The sequence below is a fragment of the Manis pentadactyla genome, chromosome 4, assembly GCF_030020395.1.
Source record: "Manis pentadactyla isolate mManPen7 chromosome 4, mManPen7.hap1, whole genome shotgun sequence".
Taxonomy (NCBI): domain Eukaryota; kingdom Metazoa; phylum Chordata; class Mammalia; order Pholidota; family Manidae; genus Manis; species Manis pentadactyla.
In genome coordinates this window covers 72,137,215-72,146,327 of record NC_080022.1, presented here as the reverse complement: position 1 = coordinate 72,146,327, position 9,113 = coordinate 72,137,215, and positions in this window count along the sequence as shown.

The window sequence follows — 9,113 nt, the reverse complement described above, 5'->3', positions numbered from 1 at the left end:
CAGCCGCTCCCGCTCTAACGTGACTCCACCACTTTGGAGTAGCTGCTCGAGCCAGGCCACGCCCACAGCAACAGCGGAGATTAACTCCATAGCAGCCGGGCAGGAAGCAGAAACCCTGTCTGTGCGCAGTAGCCCAGCACAAGCCACTAGAGGTCGCTGTTCTCCCAGGAGAGGAGGGACACAAACCAACAAGAAAGGAAGTTCTTCCAGCCATCACTCGTCCCAGCTCTGCAAACTATTCCTATCACCATGAAAAGGCAAAGCTACAGGCAGACAAAGATCACAGAGACAACACCAGAGAAGGAGATAGACCTAACCAGTCTTCCTGAAAAAGAATTCAAAATAAGAATCATAAACATGCTGACAGAGATGCAGAGAAATACGCAAGAGAAATGGAATGAAGTCCGGAGGGAGATCACAGAAATGAAACAAACTCTGGAAGGGTTTATAAGCAGAATGGATAGGATGCAAGAGGCCATTGATGGAATTGAAACCAGAGAACAGGAACGCATAGAAGCTGACATAGAGAGACATAAAAGGATCTTCAGGAATGAAACAATATTAAGAGAACTGTGTGACCAATCCAAAAGGAACAGTATCCATATTATAGGGGTCCCAGAAGAAGAAGAGAGAGGAAAAGAGATGGAAAGTATCTTAGAAGAAATAATTGCTGAAAACTTCCCCAAACTGGGGGAGGAAATAATCAAACAGACCACGGAAATACACAGAACCTCCAACAGAAAGGATCCAAGGAGGACAACACCAAGATACATAATAATTAAAATGGCAAAGATCAAGGACAAGGAAAGAGTTTTAAAGGCAGCTAGAGAGAAAAAGGTCACCTATAAAGGGAAACCCATCAGGCTAACATCAGATTTCTCGACAGAAACCCTACAGGCCAGAAAAGAATGGCATGATATATTTAATACAATGAAACAGAAGGGCCTTGAACCAAGGATACTATATCCAGCACGACTATCATTCAAATATGATGGTGGGATTAAACAATTCTCAGACAAACAAAACGTGAGGGAATTTGCTTTCCACAAACCACCTCTACAGAACATCTTACAGGGACTGCTCTAGATGGGAGCACTCCTAGAAAGAGCACAGCACAAAACACCCAACATATGAAGAATCGAGGAGGAGGAACAAGAAGGGAGAGAAGAAAAGAATCTCCAGACAGTGTATATAACAGCTCAATAAGCGAGCTAAGTTAGGCAGTAAGATACTAAAGAGGCTAACCTTGAACCTTTGGTAACCATGAATTTAAAGCCTGCAATGGCAATAAGTACATATCTTTCAATAGTCACCCTAAATGTTAATGGGCTGAATGCACCAATCAAAAGACACAGAGTAATAGAATGGATAAAAAAGCAAGACCCATCTATATGCTGCTTACAAGAAACTCACCTCAAACCCAAAGACATGAACAGACTAAAAGACAAGGGATGGAAATACATATTTCAAGCAAACAACAGCGAGAAGAAAGCAGGGGTTGCAGTACTAATATCAGACAAAATAGACTTCAAAACAAAGAAAGTAACAAGAGATAAAGAAGGACACTACATATGATAAAGGGCTCAGTCCAACAAGAGGATATAACCATTCTAAATATATATGCACCCAACACAGGAGCACCAGCATATCTGAAACAAATACTAACAGAACTAAAGGGGGAAATAGACTGCAATGCATTCATTCTAGGAGACTTCAACACACCACTCACCCCAAAGGATAGATCCACTGGGCAGAAAATAAGTAAGGACATGGAAGCACTGAACAACACAGTAGAGCAGATGGACGTAATAGACATCTATAGAACCCTACATCCAAAAGCAACAGGATATACATTCTTCTCAAGTGCACATGGAACATTCTCCAGAATAGACCACATACTAGGCCACAAAAAGAGCCTCAGAAAATTCCTAAAGATTGAAATCCTACCAACCAACTTTTCAGACCACAAAGGCATAAAACTAGAAATAAACTGTACAAAGAAAGCAAAGAGGCTCACAAACACATGGAGGCTTAACAACACGCTCCTAAATAATCAATGGATCAATGACCAAATCAAAATGGAGATCCAGCAATATATGGAAACAAATGACAACAACAACACTAAGCCCCAACTTCTGTGGGACACAGCAAAAGCAGTCTTAAGAGGAAAGTATATAGCAATCCAAGCATATTTAAAAAAGGAAGAGCAATCCCAAATGAATGGTCTAATGTCACAATTATCGAAATTGGAAAAAGAAGAACAGATGAGGCCTAAGGTCAGCAGAAGGAGGGACATAATAAAGATCAGAGAAGAAATAAATAAAATTGAGAAGAATAAAACAGTAGCAAAAATCAATGAAACCAAGAGCTGGTTCTTTGAGAAAATAAACAAAATAGATAAGCCTCTAGCCAGACTTAAGGGGAAAAGAGAGTCAACACAAATCAACAGTATCAGAAACGAGAAAGGAAAAATCATGACGGACCCCACAGAAATACAAAGAATTATTAGAGAATACTATGAAAACCTATATGCTAACAAGCTGGGAAACCTAGGAAAAATGGAAAACTTCCTAGAAAAATACAATCTTCCAAGATTGACCCAGAAAGAAACAGAAAATCTAAACAGACCAATTACCAGCAACAAAATTGAAGCGGTAATCAAAAAACTACCAAAGAAAAAAAAATCCCGGGCCAGATGGATTTACCTCGGAATTTTATCAGACATACAGGGAAGACATAATACCAATTCTCCTTAAAGTTTTCCAAAAAATAGAGGGAAAGGCATACTCCCAAACTCATTCTATGAAGCCAACATCACCCTAATACCAAAACCAGGCAAAGACCCCACCAAAAAAGAAAACTACAGATCAATATCCCTGATGAACGTAGATGCAAAAATACTCAACAAAATATTAGCAAACCGAATTCAAAAATACATCAAAAGGATCATACACCATGACCAAGTGGGATTCATCCCAGGGATGCAAGGATGGTACAACATTCGAAAGTCCATCAACATCATCTACCACATCAACAAAAAGAAACACAAAAACCACATGATTATCTGCATAGATGCTGAAAAAGAATTTGACAAAGATCAACATCCATTCATGATAAAAACTCTCAGCAAAATGGGAATAGAGGGCAAGTACCTCAACATAATAAAGGCCATCTATGATAAACCGACAGCCAACATTATATTGAACAGCGAGAAGCTGAAAGCATTTCCTCTGAGATCGGGAACTAGACAGGGATGCCCACTCTCTCTACTGCTATTTAACATAGTACTGGAGGTCCTAGCCATGGCAATCAGACAAAACAAAGAAATACAAGGAATCCAGATTGGTAAAGAAGAAGTTAAACTGTCACTATTTGCAGATGACATGATACTGTACATAAAAAACCCTAAAGTCTCCACCCCAAAACTACTAGAGCTGATATCGGAATACAGCAAAGTTGCAGGATACAAAATCAACACACAGAAATCTGTGGCTTTCCTATATACTAACAATGAACCAACAGAAAGAGAAATCAGGAAAACAACTCCATTCACAATTGCATCAAAAAAAATAAAATACCTAGGAATAAACCTACCCAAAGAAGTGAAAGACTTATACTCTGAAAACTACAAGTCACTCTTAAGAGAAATTAAAGGGGACACTAACAGATGGAAAATCATCCCATGCTCGTGGCTAGGAAGAATTAATATCGTCAAAATGGCCATCCTGCCCAAAGCAATATACAGATTTGATGCAATCCCTATGAAACTACCAGCAACATTCTTCAATGACCTGGAACAAATAATTCAAAAATTCATATGGAAACACCAAAGACCCCAAATAGCCAAAGCAATCCTGAGAAAGAAGAATAAAGTAGGGGGGATCTCACTCCCCAACTTCAAGCTCTACTATAAAGCCATAGTAGTCAAGACAATTTGGTACTGGCACAAGAGCAGAGCCACAGACCAATAGAACAGACTAGAGAATCCAGACATTAACCCAGACATATATGGCCAATTAATATTTGATAAAGGAGCCATGGACATACAATGGCGAAATGACAGTCTCTTCAACAGGTGGTGCTGGCAAAACTGGACAGCTACATGTAGGAGAATGAAACTGGACCATTGTCTAACCCCATATACAAAAGTAAACTCAAAATGGATCAAAGACCTGAATGTAAGTCATGAAACCATTAAACTCTTGGAAGAAAACATAGGCAAAAACCTCTTAGACATAAACATGAGTGACCTCTTCTTGAACATATCTCCCCGGGCAAGGAAAACAACAGCAGAAATGAGTAAGTGGGACTATATTAAGCTGAAAAGCTTCTGTACAGCAAAAGACACCATCAATAGAACAAAAAGGATCCCTACAGTATGGGAGAATATATTTGAAAATGATACATCCGATAAAGGCTTGACGTCCAGAATATATAAAGAGCTCACACGCCTCAACAAACAAAAAACAAATAACCCAATTAAAAAATGGGCAGAGGAACTGAACAGACAGTTCTCCAAAAAAAGAAATACAGATGGCCAACAGACACATGAAAAGATGCTCCACATCGCTAATTATCAGAGAAATGCAAATTAAAACTACAATGAGGTATCACCTCACACCAGTAAGGATGGCTGCCATCTGAAAGACAAACAACAACAAATGTTGGCGAGGCTGTGGAGAAAGGGGAACCCTCCTACACTGCTGGTGGGAATGTAAGTTAGTTCAACCATTGTGGAAAGCAGTATGGAGGTACATCAAAATGCTCAAAACAGACTTACCATTTGACCCAGGAATTGCACTCCTAGGAATTTACCCTAGGAATGCAGCAATCAAGTATGAGAAAGATCAGTGCACCCCTATGTTTATCACAGCACTATTTACAATAGCCAAGAATTGGAAGCAACCTAAATGTCCATCAATAGATGAATGGATAAAGAAGATGTGGTACATATACACAATGGAATACTACTCAGCCATAAGAAAAGGGCAAATCCAATCATTTGCAGCAACATGGATGGAGCTGGAGGGTATTATGCTCAGTGAAACAAGCCAAGTGGAGAAAGAGAAATACCAAATGATTTCACTTATCTGTGGAATATAAGAACAAAGGAAAAACTGAAGGAACAAAACAGCACCAGAATCACAGAACTCAAGAATGGACTAACAGGTACCAAAGGGAAAGGGACTAGGGAGGATGTGGGTAGAGAGGGATAAGGGGGTGGGAGAAGTAGGGGGGTATTAAGATTAGCATGCATGTGGGGGTAGGAGAAAAGGGAAGGCTGTACAACACCCAGAAGGCAAGTAGTGATTCTACAACATTTTGCTATGCTGATGGACAGTGACTGTAAAGGGGTTTATAGGGGGGACCTCGTATAGGGGAGAGCCTAGTAAACATAATATTCATCATGTAAGTGTAGATTCGTGATACCAAAAACAAAACAAAACAAAACAAAACAAAAAAAGGGCAGTTCCTGTGTGGTAACCTCCAATGAGTTCTACACAAGGGTATAAAGGGCATATAAAATTGTAGGCAAAGGGTCTGTTTGCATTTATACAGAAGATCAAAGCCTAATTGGGCTACCCCGAAAATGAACTAAGATACGATATGAAAGAGAACTTCCAACATCAGCACTCTCTGGAAGACTCATGCCAGAAGATGATCATCAAAAAACCCCAACAAAGATCCACGCACTGCTGCAGCTGTAGATGCACTCATCCCACCAGCTCCTGGACTTGCCATGGGAATGAAGGAGATATCTAAGCTGGCCTGTGCATACAGTAAAACAACAAATTTGACTGGATCTATACTGTTGGAACTCAACAAAGAATTAGGAGAAGTGCAAATTGTAGCTCTCCAAAATCTTGCAACTACAGACTATTTACTGTTAAAAGAACATAAGGGATGTGAACATTCCCCAGGAATGGGTTGTTTTAATTTGTCTGATTTCTCTCAGACTGTTCAAGTTCAGTTGGACAATATCCACCATATCATAGATAAGTTTTCACAAATGCCTAAGGTGCCTAACTGGTTTTCTTGGTTTCACTGGAGATGGCTGGTAATTACAGATATGCTTTGGTTACGTAACTATACTCCTATAATGTTAATGTGTGTGCGCAATTTAAGTAGTAGCTTAAAACCTATACATGCTGGTGTTACTCTACAAGAAGATAAGGCAAAGAAATAATCAATCTTCCCATGTTTTCTTCCGCCTGCTACTTCTATAGCTTTTCTTCTACATTCCTAATTACAACACTTAAATAGAATTCATGCCTCATATCAAATTTACCGAGTATCATAATTCTTCCAAGTGGTAAAGATACCTCAAGACAAATGCTGAGCATAGAAGCTACAGGGCATAAATATGCAAAGAAATAAACAGCTAACCATTTCAAACAATAAGGCTTCTCTCTCACTTACCAACTTTACATTTCCCTGTATGGCCCCGGAAGATGACTGGTTAGCCAGAGATGGGTAAGATTCCTCAAGGGAGGAACATCCTAAGACAGGCACAGTCGCAGGGGGGTCATCAGGTGAGAAATTGGGGATCAACAGAGGTGAGACTTAGAACCTCACTCCCCCTGTTCTGAGAGAAATCTTCTGCATACGTGGATGTTTTATTGCCCTTGTCTAGCTTGGATTAACACATAGTCTACAGGCACACACCTGATCATCTACATTTGCTCCCTTACAACACTAAACTATGTTTTCTACCTTTATCTTTTATCTACCTACCACTTCAGCATTTTATTAAAAATAATAATAATAAAGAGAGAAATGTGGTATCCACATATAAATCAAGTATAAAAACCAAATGAGTATTCAGATTTGAACTGACTGTTTATAGTTCATAATGCATGAGCAAAACCAAAAGTTTCTGTGATGACTGCCCTTGTACTGTTCACTATGTAACTTATTCATTATGTAAGAATTTGTTCTCCATGTAAGAACTTGTTTGTTATGCCTCAGAAGATTGGAGACTGATGAAAATTAGGCTTGGGGTGGATTAATGATTGTGCATTGAGCATTGACTCCCCTATACAGAATTTTATTGTTGTTAACAACCATTTGATCAATAAATATGAGAGATGCCCTCACAAAATAAAAATTTTTTAAAAAGTACACACTTCCAATGGTAAAATAAATAAGTAACCGGGATGTAATGTATAGCATACAGAATATAGTCAAGATATTGTAACAGCTTGGTATGGTGATAGCTGGTACCTAGAATTGTCATGTATATAAATGTTGAATCACTACGTTGTACACCTGAAACTAATGTAATGTAATACTGTGTGTCAACTACCTTTCAATAAAAAATAATTATCTACAAAAAAAATAAATAAATAAAATTTTGTAAAGTGATGCTTTCCTTCTCTGCTGTTTGGTTATACAGGGGTAAAGTTCATATAGGACAGGCAGGATAAACATTTGATTCTTTTCACTTATTTTTCAGGTTTCAAGATAGTAATAACTGCTTCTTTATTATCCTCCAAAGGGAACCAATTACTTTTATATTTTACACATACCATTATGAGCTCTCATCAATTCAAATACATTTTATGTGTTGCCCTCATGATAGTGATTATCAGTACTGAATCTCAGATTACTCCATCTTTGACCAGTGGCAGTCTCTTGAAGCTGGCTCTGAGTCCTTTTGTTATTATAACGCTTTAGTCTGACAGCTCTCCTTGCTGTCTGGAATGACAGGATGTTCCAGGCTCATATTGTACATTTCCTGCCCCACACCTGAAAACAGTCAGTTCTCTAAGAAGAAGCAGCCCTGTTTTCTTGAAATACTATTTCAAAGCCACAGCCTGGGCACTAGGACTATACATAAGTACTTGGATTGGTCATTGTTTCTAGAGCTTTTCAGTGGATAGATAGATAGATATAGACATAGATATAGATACAGATATAGAGATAGAGATAAAGATACACACAATTTTTTTTGAAAATACTTCACAAGTTTATACTGACATTTTCCATTCAAATATTAAGACTACAAATTTCAAAACTCTTTTTTCTCACATGGGAATTCTGGTTCTTAACAGTGAGTGGTAGGATTAGAATAGCTCATAAATACTCACTTTATCCCAAAGTACAGTCTTAGAGTAACAACACTGATACTATCAACACGAATTATGACTACAGAAAACAGTTAAAATGTTTTTTGCACATGTTAATCCCCATTCTCCTTCCTTTTTTAAAAATAGAGTTGCTTTTTATCTACAGTGTCAGAGCACACAGCCATGACATAGGACACTCTCTCCAGCTTAGCCCTTATTTAGTCTCCCTTCTGCAGACAACTATATATTCTGTACTTAACCACCAGTCTATGAGTTGGTGTCTCTCAAATCATTTTGGCTGTCTCAGAGAGGGCTCAGTGGAACAATATTCTCTGGTTCTTGTATGTCGATAACAGGTTGCACCTCTTATACTTGAAAGTCATTTTGCTGGATACAAAACTCTTCACTCACATTTTCTTTCTCCGAGTATCTTAAATATGTTACTCATATTTATTATAGCATGAAGTGTTGTGGGAAAGTCTGAAGATAATCTAATCTTTACTCCTTTAAAAGGCACTGCTCTGTTTGCCTAAATGCCCAAAGGTGTTTTCTTTTCCTTTAAAATCCAATAATTTTATTGGCCATGTTGGCCGTCTTGGGCTGATATTCTCAGTCAAGTGGTATGTTCTTTCATTATGCATTCTTGATCATTTTTTATTCCAAGAAATCTTTTCTTGAATTATAGTTTTTATAATTTCATATACTGTTTCTTCTCTTCCTTTTTTTTTCTTTAGTGGCTCCTGTTATCTGTATAGATTTTTTTTCACTTGTTTTGTATTTTCTCTCCTTCTTATCTTTTTTGATTTTGAATATTTTTCTCTTTTTCACCTTCAACTTCTTTTAAGACATTATTCATTGTGTTTATTGGCTTCCTTGTTCTTCTTAGTTTAGACTTCCTATCGAAAATAACTTTCTCTTGCATTTTTCATACTGAGTTCTTGTCACCTCATTTCTGTTTTGCTGATTAATGTTGTTCCCTCATGTCTTCTGTTTTTAATTCATGTATTATAGCTTGTTTTGACATAGTAGGCTATAGTTTCAATT